Source organism: Engraulis encrasicolus, chromosome 5 (genome assembly GCF_034702125.1).
Source record: "Engraulis encrasicolus isolate BLACKSEA-1 chromosome 5, IST_EnEncr_1.0, whole genome shotgun sequence".
NCBI classification, from domain to species: domain Eukaryota; kingdom Metazoa; phylum Chordata; class Actinopteri; order Clupeiformes; family Engraulidae; genus Engraulis; species Engraulis encrasicolus.
In genome coordinates, this window is record NC_085861.1 from 57,802,893 (window position 1) to 57,819,115 (window position 16,223).

The 16,223-nt window shown below is 42.9% G+C and overlaps 1 protein-coding gene across 3 annotated transcripts in view; it reads left to right on the forward strand.

Moving 5' to 3' along the window:
• Positions 1–790: 790 nt before the first annotated feature.
• The window catches only part of msh5 (mutS homolog 5), a 248,287-nt gene continuing 232,854 nt past the window's right edge, over positions 791–16,223 (forward strand). The window contains exons 1-2 of one of the 3 annotated variants that reach the window (XM_063199819.1): positions 792–939; positions 2,178–2,241. The gene's annotated coding sequence lies outside the window, so the exon portion shown is untranslated. Of the gene's footprint in view, positions 940–2,177; positions 2,242–16,223 lie in introns of all 3 variants that reach the window. The other 2 variants (XM_063199820.1, XM_063199818.1) reach the window with 2 other exon arrangements.

Sequence of the window (16,223 nt, forward strand, 5' to 3'; positions counted from 1 at the left end):
TCCTAACCTGAAGGTAGGCCTACCTAAAATGTGATTTTATAACAATATTCTAATGCTGCGAATTCCCCAATTCATGGTTTTTTTAAGATGGAAGGCCAACGTATATAAAAAGAAAAAAATTAATGATTGGAATAGTTAAAAAACTGGGCCATGAATCTACAATCCATGACAGTTTAACATTATTGATGGAATTATGGAAATAAATCAACTTTTTCATGCTATTCTAATAAAAAGGCCTGGAGCTGTAAATGGCATGACTATGGAGTCCAACAACTTAAAGAAAGACTTGGTTAAAAAAATTGGAAGGTTTTGAAACAAATAGGCCTAGAGAAATCTTGACAGAGAGCCCATCATTAGGCCTATAGCATTTATACGGCCCACCATTGAAATAGGGAGTGTGCGCCACTTCCCAATGTCCCCTTTAAGTTTTTCCACCTTTTCATGGAAATTCAATAAAAAAATATTTTTGGGTCTTTTTGAAGGGTTACACCAACTAAATGGGAGACTATGCAAAAACTCTGGTTTGGTGTTTTTCCCAAGAGGCATGAACTCACTTTTTTGCCATTTGTCGCACAGAAATGTCCCCAAAATAGCCTACTTCAATGAGAACAGAATAGGAATGGACAACTCAGGCTAAAATGAACAATTTTATCCTCAAAAACCACAAATATAAATTTAATTGGCGGCCTGTGTTTCTATTGCTTTGGAATACTGTAAGGACGGAGGACTACACGAGTCAAAGGATTATATTTATTTGCGTGAAGCTCGGGTGAAAAATGTCATCTCGCGCATGGGCTAAAAAAGAGGGAAAGAAGAACACGCACAGGTTGTCTTGGAACACGTTCGATGCTAGTTCTTCTAGTTCTAGCTACCACCTGGCTCGTGAGATGTGAGAGCGATCCGGAGGAAGGCAGGATTTGGAGACGACATTGAATGAAGGTTGGATGTTTTTAATTGCTGTTGGAAATACAGATTAGCAGACTGTAACCATCGTGTTTCTTGAAAACATACATTCAAGAGATCCTATCAGGGATCATTTAGCTGTGCGAGATGCTGCCGATGAACGCCTTTTTCCATTGAAAAGCTGACATGCTGACTACTCAACAGATGCAGCGATTGATTGAAGACAAGAATAGCAAGTAATATCTGAAGGCCTAACCTAGAGCTACATTTATGAGAATTTGAGACACCGGCACTAGCCTATCTGTTGAGTATGGCACTGGCACTGGTAGTAAGTAGTAGTAGCCTAGCAGTTGGGCAGCTGACTTGACTTGGACAGCATTTTGCAGGTGAAGAAATGGCTTATTTTTTAAACCCATGAAATATACATTTTTTACAGACTACATTTTAATCGAAACCGCTATCTTCCAAAAATATATAGGGGCCTACTTAAAACGCAAGTTATGTCAGGCATTGTTAGCCACCAGCTTGCAATTAGCATGATGTTGACCGGATGTTGAGAGAACAGTGTTGTTGTCGTGCCGAAAAGCGAGTCCCTGCCAGAACACGAGTGCCCTCATTGAAACCACGTGGAAACCAATGACCAATTTTTCAGATATTTTTTTTACCCATTTTTGCAGATAAATCCGACACAATTTAAGATGGAAAGCCTATTAATAAAGCATCTACATTTCTTCTGGAAGTATTAAAGAACTGGTTACAATTTCAGTATTATTTCCATAAAAGAATCGATTGTCATAAATGTTAGTTTCATTCAAATAGCTCATATTAAGTGGAGGACGAGTAATGTTTCATAAGCATATTTTTAGTTCATAAATTATGTAATTAATTCTGCAAAAATTAGTATAATTTTTTATCAAAAAATGTCATGGGTTTCAATGAGGGCACTCGTGTTCTGGCAGGCTTTTCTCGCTTTTCGGCACGACATCGTCGAACAATTCTGATTTCGGTTTGGCTGGTAGAAAATGCTTTGAGCAGGGGTGGGGAACCTATCTCGAGGGGCCGAGATTGTGGCCCCTGAGGCCGTTTTATATGGTCCCCGACATAATTTTCATGTTAAGCAGCTTCACATGAAATATGACATAATTTAAAGGAATCTTAGAAAATGCATTTGCAATACAATTACTTCAGGGGACATAGAGAACGGGTCTGTTTTTAAGGTAGCTGTCTTCTTTAAAGGCCTAACGTGTAGGTGAAATACTGGTTTGTGTTCATAGTACGGCCCTCAGAGGACTTTTATGGCCCTCGGATGAATTTGAAGTGGCCCTTAGATTGAAAAAGGTTAGTACAAGCCAGTTTTTTGGCTGCAAACTACTATTAGGCCTCTCTCTCTCTCTCTCTCTCTCTCTCTCTCTCTCTCTCTCTCTCTCTCTCTCTCTCTCTCTCTCTCTCTCTCTCCCACTCTCTCTCTCTCTCTCTCTCTCTCTCTCTCTCTCTCTCTCTCTCTATATATATATATATATATATATATATATATATATATATATATATATATATATATATAATAGGTTTAATTGATAATAAGAATTTTGTGTTATAGGCTATATTTTGGCCACCTACAATATATTTTTTTATGCCATATATATATATATATATATATAGCTCTGGCAAAAATTGAGAGACCACATCGAAATTTTCAGTTTTTTTGAGTTTGCTATGGATAACAACTCTGGAAAAAAAGAGGAGGAGGGCTCTGCATCTAAGTGCATGAAGGTTGGTGCAATAGCAGTGCTGTTTTGGATAGCCATTGTTCTCCCGACCTAGAGTGCATGTCAGTGAGATGTAGACCATTCTATCTGCCAAGAGAGATAGCCGCTGTTGTGATCACTGCTGTTTACATTCCCCCAGACGCTAATGTTAAAATAGCGCTCTCTCTGCTCCTTAACATCATTAATGACCATCAGAGAACCCACCCAAACGCAGTACACCTACTGGCTGGCGACTTTAATGAGGCCAATTTAAAAACGGTATCTAACATCAAGCATGCATACAAAGCCACACCCCTACCCAGTGTTAATTCCGTCAACCAGGACGATGATGAAAATATTTCGTCAACGCCCCTTTTTCCCGTGACGATGACGAGACGATGACGCAGAAAAATTGCTTCCAGAACATAAAAATATGACGAAAATAAAAAATGATTTTCGTTAAGGAGACTAAGACGAGACGAAATTTACAAGCCATGGACGAATGGACATTAAATATGTAATTGTTTAAAATTAATTTGTAATTGTTTCTTGAACTTCATAGAAGATTACACGCTGTTGCCCTGCTTGTCTCTGCAGGCAGTGTCTGGCGCTGGTGCGGCTCAATCAGAAGTAGCCTAGTTCAGTGAGTCCTGTTCAGTTGAGTTTAGGCCCTAAAATGTTTCCCAGAAAGAGAAAAAGAAAGAGCCGACGGTGAGGCAAGTGTTAATTTTGAAACATGTTCAACAACCCTTTTGTCCATAACGGAGACGTGTGTGTTTGTGCAGTCATGATAATAGTGCTACCGTCACTCTCGCCAATCTTCCTCTGATGCTGTCATTTTAAACCTCCTCGAGCTTCCCCTCTTCTCCTTTCCACTAACGCAAAGATGACATGGCGTGTGTGTTTGTTGACAAATGGGGGGCATTTTGATTCAATTGCGCGATATAGTGTGATTGAAATGCATGTAGGCTACATGCAAAAATATCATCAACTAGAGAAAAAACGGAGGTATTAGGCTGTTGGAAAAATACCCTAGATAGTCCTCAGCATATTTTTAGCGTTTATCATTATTATTATTTTTTGTGCTCAAAGTCACAGGCGTCGCGTGTCCCTCAGCCTGACTCTGAGGACGAGGTGTGTCCAAACGTCAGCCACACGTGCACCACAATACTAAAAACAAACAATCAACGCTTCAAAGTAGGCCTACACTATGTGCATCTCCGTTTATTCGCTAAGCAGTAGCCCAGTCTGTGAGTTGGCTGTCCTCGACCGAGAGCACCACGCTGATGCGCGGATATCCTCCCAGCCATGTCAATTTTTAATGGAACTGCTTGAGACAATAGCATTCCCTTCAGTCCAACCATGCCCACGATCTCCACATTTGTGGTGAAGCTTGCTTCAAAACCACACATTGGATCCACAGAGTCCTAGCTTGTTTTAGCCTTCTCCTTGTCGGCCACAGTTCCATCATTCTTCACAGAAGGGAACTTGTGCAAAGATATTCCTTCTGTCAAGTAGCCATTTTTGCAGCTGGCACCGTTCGGCCCTCCAGCAACACACTGCTTGACACTGCGCTTTGTTTTGGTACTAGCCGCCATTGATCTGAACAAGGTGGAATGAGGTGAACTCACCCCTTCTATGTCACGCATATCATTTGCATAAAATTTGCATGTCACCAAAAAAAGTAAACATAACACTTTTTGGGAACGTTTTAACATGACTTTTAGGACAAAATAGCACCCAGACAATATCCCATTTTATTCACAAGGCTCACAAGGCAATCTGTCCTGGAAATGGTCAAATTCCTTTACTTTGTTTTCGTTTCATAAACACTTTAAGTAGTCTAAACAGAGGCACGGCTACTGTAGTTTTGATAAGAATCAATGTGTGGGCGATCAGGGTTTAAAGTGTGGAGAATTGAAACTTGTTCCCGTCGAGGGCAACACTAAAAGACCCAAGGCAGTCGACATCACTTCCATGCGATGCGTATTACAATAGCGTCTCCCAGACATCCCAAGTTCTAAAAACTCATTTCTTAAACTTGGAGATGCTTATCGACCCTCGACATCCCGACAAACAAAACAGCATTAGTGTTCAACCCATTGACAGTAAATAGAATGGACGCCAAATCAACGCTATTTGCCATTCAACGCTTTGAAGCCAGATTTGGGAACATTCCAACTTACATTCCACCTTAGCAACGCCAAACGCAGGTGCTGATTGGACAACAACAAGACTTCTAACGGTCAATCAAACCATGTTCTGATGCTCATTGGTCAATTTAACTTTTAATATCTCTCTAAAATAAAACATCACCACAAAAAATCACCACCCTGGTAAGTTGGAGAGCAAGGGGACCTACTAGTTGAGCGAAAAATGATCCCCCTGGAGTGGCATTTAAGGGAGATACAGGGTTTTATGTCTCTCATAGGAATGAATGGGATTTGGCCATTTTTTGGTCTTTTTGGGTCCAACCTTGGCTCCAACTTGGCTTCAACAATGAAATAGAATTTTGGCCTCCATTCTATTTACTCTCAATGGTTCGGAACCATTGTTTGTCAATGTCCTTTNTGTCGTCCAGTCTGCATAGAACAACTGGCTACTTTTCCCCCAGGACTTTCCAGGAATGACGCACGAGGCATTATCTTTGTCTGTCGAAATAACCAAATCGAAATAACGCGAAATTGCAAAGTCTAAAATCAGGAATATTTTATCTGACTCGCGGCCATCGGGGAGCCACTATCAAATATCAGGAAAACTTCTTGGACTTCATTGGGATGTCTGGTCTTCCCACTGCCTGCAATCTGCAGGCTATGAGTCACGCGGTCAGGTGAAGAAGAGCTTGTAGCCTACGTGATCAAATTCAAAAGCAAATAATACGTAGCAGCTTCTAATGCACGAGAGCGAGAGAGACAGAGAGAGAGCGCAACCTGCACCTGGAAGTGTGTGTGTCTAATGCTCCTTTGCTCTATGCTGCTGAAATTACTTTTACAGGACTGATTTGGGTTTTGGTGGAAAATAAGCTAGTAACAATGTGAATATTTGCTGCAATAGGCTATCTAGTAATAATTTGTGTAATAATTTGACTAAAATGACTAAAATTTGACTATGACTAAAATTAATTTTCGTCATTGTGACTAAGACTAAGACTAAATTTAAAAAAGCTGACGAAATTAACACTGCCCCTACCCCACCTCGGCCAGTCTGATCATCTCTCCCTATTCCTAACCCCCGCATACACCCCCCTCAGCCGCCAATCAAGGCCCACACGCCGTACAATTACCACCTGGCCTGACGATGCTCTCCCCCGTCTGCAGGACTGCTTTGAGCAGACACACTGGGAAGCCTTCCATCATGAGGATCTGAGCAGATATACCGACACTGTACTGTCTTACATCAAGTACTGTATTGGCATGGTCACTGTGGAAAAGACTATCCAGGTTTACCCAAATCAAAAAACATGGATGACCAGCCAAGTGTGCACACTCCTTAGGGCCCGTGATATAGCTTTCAGGTCTGGTGACAGAGTGCAATACAGCAGTGCTCGCGCCGACCTAAGAAGAGGCATCAAGGCAGCCAAAGCTGACCACAAAAGGCGGATTGAGGAGCAGCTGAACAACCCCCGGCAGATGTGGCAGAGTATTCAGTCCATCACTAATTATAGGGGAGAGTCTGTGTGTCATGGAGATGGAGATGCAGCACTAGCGGAGGAGCTGAACAGCTTCTTTGCCCGCTTTGAAGCTCAGGCGCAGCATTCAGGCGTACCACTCCAGCCCCTGCAACAACCCACTCCACACCTTAGCACCCCCCCACCCACTCTGGAGGTTGCGGCTGATGACGTGAAGCGAGTGCTTCGTTCTGTGAACCCGAGGAAAGCAACAGGCCCGGATGGTGTACCAGGAAAGGTGCTCAAGGCATGTGCGGACCAACTAGCACCAGTCTTCACTGACATTTTCGACCTGTCACTGAAACAAGTCACCATCCCAGCCTGCTTGAAATCTGCCACCATCATACCTGTTCCAAAGAAGGCATCTACTACCACCCTCAATGACTTTCGCCCTGTTGCACTCACTCCAGTCATCACGAAGTGCTTTGAAAAACTGGTGCTGAGGCATATAAAAGCCTGTCTCCCCCCAACCCTAGACCCTCATCAGTTTGCATACCAGGCCAAAAGATCCACTGAGGATGCCATAGCCATTGCTCTCCACTCTGCACTGAGTCACCTGGAAAGACAAGGGAGCTACGTCAGGATGCTCTTCATCGATTATAGCTCAGCTTTTAACACCATCATTCCTGACATCCTAATCCCCAAGATGAGACATCTAGGACTTCCATCATCCACATGCTCCTGGATCAAAGACTTCCTTGTTAATTGTCCCCAACAGGTGAAACTAGGTCACCATCTCTCAACCACCCGCACCCTCAGCACCGGCTCGCCTCAAGGATGTGTGTTGAGCCCACTTCTCTACTCCCTCTACACGTTTAACTGTAGCCCCATCCACCCAGAGAACATCATTGTCAAATTTGCAGATGACACAACAGTGGTGGGGCTGATAACCGAGGGAAAGGAGGAGGCCTACAGGGATGAGGTCCTGAAACTTGGAGAGTGGTGTGCATCCAACAACCTGGCCCTGAACATCTCCAAGACGAAGGAGCTCATCCTGGACTTCCGGCGGAACAAAGATGCTCCTGCCCCCCTGTACATCAATGGAGAACGTGTAGAGCAAGTGAGCTCATTTAAATTCCTAGGTGTACACATCTCCGCTGATCTCTCCTGGTCGACTAACACCTCGGCTCTGGTAAAAAAGGCCCAGCAGCGATTGCACTTCCTCAGAGTACTTAAGAAAGAACAGTTAGACTCAAGCTTGCTGGTGACCTTTTACCGTTCCACCATAGAGAGCCTGCTGACCTACGCAGTGTCAGTGTGGCACTCAAGTTGCACTGAGGCTGACAGGAAGAGACTGCAGAGGGTGACCAAAACAGCACAAAAAAACGTTTGCAAAGATGACAATTAGCGATTTCAGCCTTGCCTGATTCACCATACAAACTTACCTTGGGCCAAAAAAATCCTTCTATTCTGACAATGCCCCTGAATGCTGAGGATGGTTTTCGTAAAGTAGGACAATACTCCAGCCTCTCAGCTTGTCAATCAATCTGTGGATGGAGGACCACCAGGTCAATACCCCAACATGGTCAGCCCAAACTCCAGGCCTGAACCCCCTTGAAAACCTCTGGAATGTGATGAAGAGGAAGCTGAATGGTCGCAAACCATCAACCTAAGCTCAGCAACTTGAATTCTTACACCAGGCCTGGAATACAGTCATCCAAGAACGATGTGAAGGACTAATGGACGCATACCAAAACGCATGAAAGCTATGACTACAAATCGGGCTTATTCCAACAAATATTGATTTCTGAACTTTTCCTAAGTCAATACATTAATGTTGTATTTAAGTTAATAGCATCTTGTTTTCTTTGCCTTTTTTGAGATTTTGAAACATTGCATCGTGTGTGTTATTTTGACCATTTGAGATTTTCTGCAAAAAAGGCTTAGGGCGTTGCGCCACAGTGCCCCTGGCCTTGTGATTGTAAAGTTTGGGAACCCCTGGGGACCATTCCATCATCGGCGCTGAATTCAGCGGCGCTTAAGCGCAAAAGCGGAGTTTCAACTAACAGCAGCTTAAACTTGAGGCAGACGCCGTTCCACCACTGAGGATCAGCTGCGTCTTGGCTAGTTTCACTTCAGCCGCGCTCATCAAAGCTGGCGTTGCGCTCGTGCACGTTTTACATGGAAATTCCATATCAACGATTGTCGAAAATGTGATCATGTTGTAGACTCGGGCATGCCTTGTCAAATCAAGTCTTTATCAGAGATATTAGGCGACCATCTGTAGGTGAGCGGTAACGCAACCGCACTCTCATTGAGAGACCAGCGTTCAATCCCCACCATGCGCAATGCACAACTCAGTCATCAAAGGGAGAGTCTTGTCCGAACCTCGACAGCCATCATTTCAATGCACAAAAATAAAACGCTTGCATCATCTAAGGTGTTTTAATTTTATCTTTCAGAAGAATTTGTTTTATGATACATTAAGGCATAGACTAGGTAAATCGTTAGGCAGAGATCATTGAATCATTGCAATGCAAACTCCAAGCGTAGACGTCTGCAAGGTGGTTGTGAAGACGTTTTTTTATTGCCTAGGCCTATGCTGAAAACAGCACTACATAGGCCTATTGGTAGACCTATTGCTTGACAGCAAATGAAGCCAGCCACAAAGCGACATCAAAGGAGAGAATAGGCAAAAGTATGTTATGAAGTTTTCATTTCTAACATGTCACCATGCAAGACTTGAACCCGGGGCGACCATATATAACGCAGCGCACCTGCCCACTGGGCCATTCACGTCTTTGTTTACATGAATGGACCAGACAGAAAGGTATTGTCCAATATGATTTTAGTAAATCAACACTAAACGTTTTAAAAAATGTGCGGATTATCAAAAATCTCGCGAAATGAAAAACAATGATAACTATTGTAGTTTTTACTGGCATTATCACATCATAGACTATTAAAATAGAGTGACTGGTTCGCTTTGATCTCGTAAAATGATGGCGGGAATCAAGCGGAACGTGCCCGTTGTGGCAGCTGTTTCCTACAGGTTCATGTTTTTTGCAACACTGATTCATTTAGCCTGGTGTTAAACCTGGGAGCTACCAGGTTAACGTTGGAGCATAAATGACTGTGGCAACTCAGCTGAGTTTCAGGTTAGCAAGACTGATGGAACGGATCTGTGTCTAAAAATAGCGCAGTTTACCGACTTGAACTCGGATTTGGGGTTAGCGCTGTTGATTGAATGGTCCCCTGATCTAGAATGTCCAAATGTAAATATTTAGAAAAGGTCCCCACACTTCAGGGCTGTATGTTAAGCTTTTGCACTAGGAGCACAGGTGCTCCTAAATGAAAAAAATTAGGAGCACGGATAAAAATTTAGGAGCACAGATAAAAATTTAGGAGCACTCTAAAAATGTCGCAACACTTTTGTTATGGGGGGGAGGTTGTTATGTAAAATACTGTGCTTATTGCACCATTGCTTGTTTCTTCAGCTTCATGCACAATAGCCTAGGCTATATGTCAGTGTTTTGTTTCCAACACTGGGGTATGGGGTCACCTGGAATTCCAATGGGCTCCCCTGAAATGTGTAGGTGTGAAATAAAAAAAATACCAATAAATATCACTAATTAACAATCCATAGCTATTGTAGTCTTATACTGTCAGAAATATCCATTTTTTTTTATTTTATTTTTTTTATAGCCAGCAAGTTTGCTCAATCATGGTTTTGGTTGTGAAAAAAATGGGGTCCCCAAAAGTTCAGGATAAAATGATCCCAGTGCAAAACGTGTTGGGAACCACTGCTATATGCCATAAATCACAGTTCCCATTACTATTACTATTATTAGGCCTACTATTATTATTGTTGTTGTTGTTGTTGTTGTTGTTGTTGCTGTTGCTGTTGGTATTATTATAATAACTTCGTGATTAAAAGCATGTAAATCACATGCTTACTGAACCGATTGACTAAATCTTAAACATAGCCTAGGCTACAACACGTTAATCCAATGGGCTTTAATAGCCTAGTTTTTGTTTCCTCAAACACATGGGTTGGAACGGTGTGAAATGAAACTGGGAGCAGCAAAATTATCTCACTGTGTTGGCTGCTCTTTTTGATAGCCTACAGCACCGGTAGCTACTGGACCAACTAGACTTTAAATTTGCGCGCACTGCACACTACTTGTCAATGCTCCTCGAACTATATTTTGACTTGATTACTTTGATTGCGATTGCATTTTTTTGCTTAGTCATTGCGAAGACAGCGGTTTGGGAAACGCCAAAACAGCTCTAACAACGACGTCTTTTAAATCACATGAGCTAGCAAACCGAGTGGCTATTTCACTATCGGATTCAAGAGGTTTCCTGTTAGCAATGCAAACTCCCGCATTTGAAAGTTTTAAACAGCAGTCCATTTCGAAAAGCTGTAAGAAGTTTTAGCACAGAACATCCGACTGGGAGATGAGGCATGCGCGCCTTGTAACTGTTGCCAACAGGGATCTGTGCGAAGCGATTCTGTTGTTTTTTTCTAAACTACGGGAGCAGAGATGGCTCAATCTTAGCCAACACGGAATTCAAGCAACATTGACCGTCTGTTTTGAAATGCGTTCCCAATGGAGTTTGATGGTGTCTATCAGACAGGCTGTGGAAAAAATGAGCAGCTCTCACAATCATGCACTTGAGCTCAGGAGCAAAATGCGAATGAAAGGGTTGAAATGCATACTCGTACAGGTGCGCCCGTTTTATTTTTCTTTCTCGCACAGTCAAAAATTTAGGCTCAATATGCGACCAATTGGTCTTAATGTTTAGCCCTGCACTTGTTAAGCAATGAAACAGGCTAGTTATTAAATCAACACTGTTTATGAGTTCAGTGGCAGCATTACATTGTAACTGCACTGCAACTGCTATCCAGAGAAATTGAAAATCGCAATATTTATCATATTGCACTATCATGTGACCCGTGTGAGCCTTAAAGCAGCAAAGGAGGCATATGGGAGGAAGGTAGAAAACCAAATGCATAACAACAGCATGAAGGAGGTATGGCAGGGAATAAGAAAAATGACTGGGTGTGGAGTGAAAGCAGGAAGGGCTGATGGTGACGCCTCCAGAGCCAACGAGCTTAACTGTTTTTATAACAGGTTTGACAATAACTCTGGCTTTGGGGTGACTTCTAGTAGTGACATGGACAGTGAGAGTTTAAGTGTCACTCCCCAAGTACCTTCCCCACCTGCCTCTGACATTGACTACTCTCTGTCTGCCATCTCATCATCCCACCCCCCACAGCTACCTAATGTCCCACCTATCTCTCCTCTCCCCAGCTCCACTTTCCATCCGCCCCATCCTATGGACAACACACATCCCCAGCCCCCACCTCTGACTACCATCCCTTCACTCTCAACCCTCCCATCCTCTCTCTCTCTCCTCATCTCACCCCCAACATTCCGCCACCCAGCCCTATGGACAACAGACTTTCCCAGTTCCCACCACTGTCTACCAACCCTGCATACTCTACACTCCACACCGAACTGTCTTGCCCTACCTTGGGAATCAATCGAGCAACCTACCAGCACCACCACCACCACCAACCAACAACATCCACTGGTTCATCTCTTGACCCCCCACGCCCAACCCTCAGGGTCACTGCTGATCAGGTGAGAGGAGCCCTGTGCAGACTCAAACCTGAAGGCAGCAGGCCCAGATGGCGTCTGTGCTAGACTGTTGAAGACCTGTGCAGTGGAGTTAGCTGAGCCTCTTCAACACCTATTCAATAAGAGCCTACAGCTAGGCAAGGTCCAGTCACTGTGGAAGACATCATGCCTTATACCAGTACCCAAAAAGCCACACCCAAAAGAACTAAATGACTACAGACCTGTTGCCCTCACCTCACATCTCATGAAAACCTTTGAACGTGTGCTGCTGATTAACCATCTCAAGCCACAGGTCTGCCATGCACTGGATCCCCTCCAGTTTGCCTATCAGGACAGTGTGGGAGTAGAGGATGCTCTCTTGTATCTTCTATATAGGGTACACTCTCACCTGGACAAAGGAGGCAGTGCGGTGAGGATTATGTTCTTTGATTTTTCCAGTGCCTTTAACACTATTCAGCCACTTCTGTTAAGAGACAAGCTACTGCAAATGGGAGTGGGAACAGGGTTTGTTACCTGGATTACTGACTATCTCACAGAAAGGCCCCAGTTTGTCAGACTGGGTAACTTAACATCAGAGACTTTGATCAGTAGCATTGGAGCTCCACAAGGAACGGTGCTCTCCCCGGTTTTTTTCACCCTATACACCACTGACTTTAGCTACAATTCTGTGACCTGCCACATGCAGAAATTCTCAGATGACACTGCCATTGTTGGATGTATTAAAGATGGGCAGGAGGGGGAGTACAGGGGACTGGTAGAGAGCTTTGTTAGATGGTGTAGGACCAATCAGTTGCAGCTGAACACCACCAAAACAAAGGAAATGGTGGTTGATTTCCGGCGAACAACCCCACCCCTCGTGCCTGTCTCTATTGAGGGGGAGACAGTGGAGACAGTCTGCACCTACAAATATCTGGGGGTACATCTGGATAGTAAACTGGACTGGTCAGTTAATTCACATGCAGAAGGACAACAAGAAAGACAGAGCAGGCTTTACTTTCTGAGGAAGCTAAAATCATTTAACGTCTGCAACAGACTCCTCCAGATGTTTTACCAGTCTGTCATGGCTAGTGTACTTTCTTATGCTGTGGCATGCTGGGGCGGGAGCATTAGGAGGAGGGATGCTGGACGTCTGGACAAGCTAGTGAGGAAAGCAGGCTCTGTTGTTGGTACAGAACTGGAGGCTCTTAGTACCACAGCTGAAAAGAGGACATTGGGCAGATTGGACTCTATAATGGACAATGACCATCACCCCTTGCACTCAGTCTTTGCCAACCAGCGAAGTCTGTTCAGCCACAGATTCCTCGCCATTCCCTGCAAGACTGACAGGCTGCGTAAGTCCTTTGTCCCCAGGGCCATCCAGCTATTTAACTCAACAACTCAGAACAACACAATGAAAGAGATTGTTATTGGTGACTGGACCGCATAACAATTTGGCAAACGGCAACAGCTGCTGCTTATAAACACTCCAAACTGAATAGCGGTTAGCGTTAGCGATTGCTTAGCACTTTTATTTGTAAGGTAAGCGTACCCATTAAGCCCACCAAAATCTAAATTTCTTTATTTTTCAATCATCTTCACATAATTTTTGTGTGAAATATTTTGTTAAATAGTAAGATTTACCTCTCTTCTCAATGTTTGTCACTGAGTTGATGGATATTTCAAAGTACAATATGAAGATTTTTTACGAGAAAAGTGAAAAGTCTGAATGGGCTTAAATGGTACCATTGGTACCATTTAAGCCCACTTGTGTTCCAAATAAGCTCATATAGTTATTTCTCTATCAAAATACCTGTGGTGTGTGAATTGAGTTTAAACAGTGGAGCTTACATGGCATAAATGGTTTCAGACCAAAGATGTAAGATTTGCTCAAAAAATAGTGCATAAAATCTAATTAAATATTACGGCATCTTTTACTTCATATACTTCATAAAATTCTTCATCCAAACAGAGAAATGTATTTTTTCTTATTGATTATTGTTAGTTCATTACATTACGCCTTTTAAACCAACAATTTGGGATTGTACAGCACTTTTTATGTCCCTCAAAGGCATTTTTCATAAGCATGCATGCAAACTTGCATGCATTTCAATGGGGTGTACCATTTAAGCCCACCTTGTACCCATTAAGCCCGCCTATACAAAAAGCTATTTTATGGAAATAATCAACTCCACAAAACATTTCATGATGCATTTCTTTAAAGACCAATGCCAAACAAACTGGAATATGCTTAGAATTCATACCTAACCACCTTAAGTCTTACGGTAGAGTAAGATAAAGATGGTGTGTGGTTGTATCAAGAAAATATCGGCGTGTGCTCGCTCATAAAACACATCTTTCCATTTGAAGGGAAATGCTATAATTTAGTAAAACACTGCATGTATATATATAAAAATCATTACATGTACCTTAGGGTGCATCAGATGCCCCCTATGAAAAGATATCGCCTTGGCCCTATAGTAAAAATGTTCTACACCCAGTAAAAACACACTGTGTAAAATATTTTGAAATTTGGATGAAGTCTACCGGGGCCACCAGCCCCATGAAAATAGAAAATAATGGTGATAGTCAGAATCTTGGAATAGAAATGGACATTTTGCTGCATAAAGCTACCCAATAAAAAAACATATTGTCTCAGCTCTGTGATAAAAATGTTCTATGCACAATAAAATCACTCTGTGTAAAATATGTTGAAATTTAGATGAATTCTACCGGGTCCACCAGGCCCATGAAAATACAAAATAATGGTGATGGTGATGGGCAACCTGGATTCCAAAGCTGAAGTCCAGTGCCACATATTCCAAATGACATACCTAGTTTTACCTTTCCAGTTAGGGCAATTGGACAGGTAAAACCAGGTAATTTGAAATCTGTGGCACTGGATTGTAGCTTTTGAATCTAGGTTTGCCATTGTCTTAAAACAGAGGTGGACAAACCACGTGACACATTTGCCCCAGCCAATATAATGAACCAGCTGAGCCTAATTACCACTTAAGCCAGGTTGATGAGGTAATTAGTGAGATCACCTGTATTGGGAGCACAAACAGAAGGAATATCTAAGCAGGTTGTGTATTCAGTCGACCCACTTACACAGATTTCAGTCTCAGGACAGACTGATGGTCAAACTGCTATATTTAGGCAAATTTGCTCTTTTGCAACACAATATCAATTCCTTGCTACCTTAGACCACTGCTAGTATCAAGCAAGAGATTGCAAAGCTGCATGACTGTTATATTTGTGTGTTTCACCTGTGGGCCTACAATTCATGGAGGAACATCTGTACCAAAGCTGTGAATGTTCCTTGGAATGTCTAGGCTACAAAGCAGTCAATACAACTGTATTGAAGAGTGCCATTACTTCTTTATCCCATCGCCTGTGGAAGTATTTCACTTTACTCCATCAGAAGAGTACCATAACTTACCTGAGAGGCCCTTGGCAATGGACTCTGGACCTGGTGATACCCATGACACACCTAGAAGCCACTTAAGTACAGGTTTTGGGAAGCCACTCTTTCCAACATTACATACAGTTGTATTGTATGTACTCTATTGAACTACTGCAGGGATTTCTTAAAAGAAACACAAGTCATTCCAAGGAGCATTCACAGCTTTAGTACAGATGCTCCACCAGGTATTAACAGCTACCTGTACAATCCTGTAGGCCCACAGGTGAAGCACACAAAAGTCATACAACTTCGCAATCTCTTGCTTGATACTGGCAGTGGGTCAGCTGGTTCAATATATTGGCTATATTTGGAATATGTGGCACTGGACTTTGGAATCCAGGTTGCCCATCACTATCACCATTGTTTTGTCATGGGCCTGGTGGACCCAGTAGAATTAATCTAAATTTCAACACATTTTCCACAGAGTGATTTTGCTGTGCATAGAATTGTTTTTTATCACACAGCTGAGGCCATATGTTTTTATTGGGTAGATTTATGCAGCAAGATGTCCATTTCTATTAAGGGCTGGACTGGGCAATAAATAGGGCCCGGGCACTTTTGGATTTAAGGGGGTCCCCTCATTATTACTAGTGCCGGAGAACTGACTCACCGGTGGGCCCCGCACCCTCATGGGCCCCTATTTTCAGTAATGTAAAAAAAAAAAAAATGGGGGCCCACGAGGGTGCGGGGCTCACCGGGAAATGTCCGCCATGCCAGATGGCCAGTCCAGCCCTGTTTCTATCCAAGATTTTGACTGTCACCATTAATTTCTATTTTCATGGGGCTGGTGGCCCCGGTAGACTTCATCCAAATTTCAAAATATTTTACACAGAGTGATTTTACTGTGCATAGAACATTTTTATCACAGAGCTGAGACA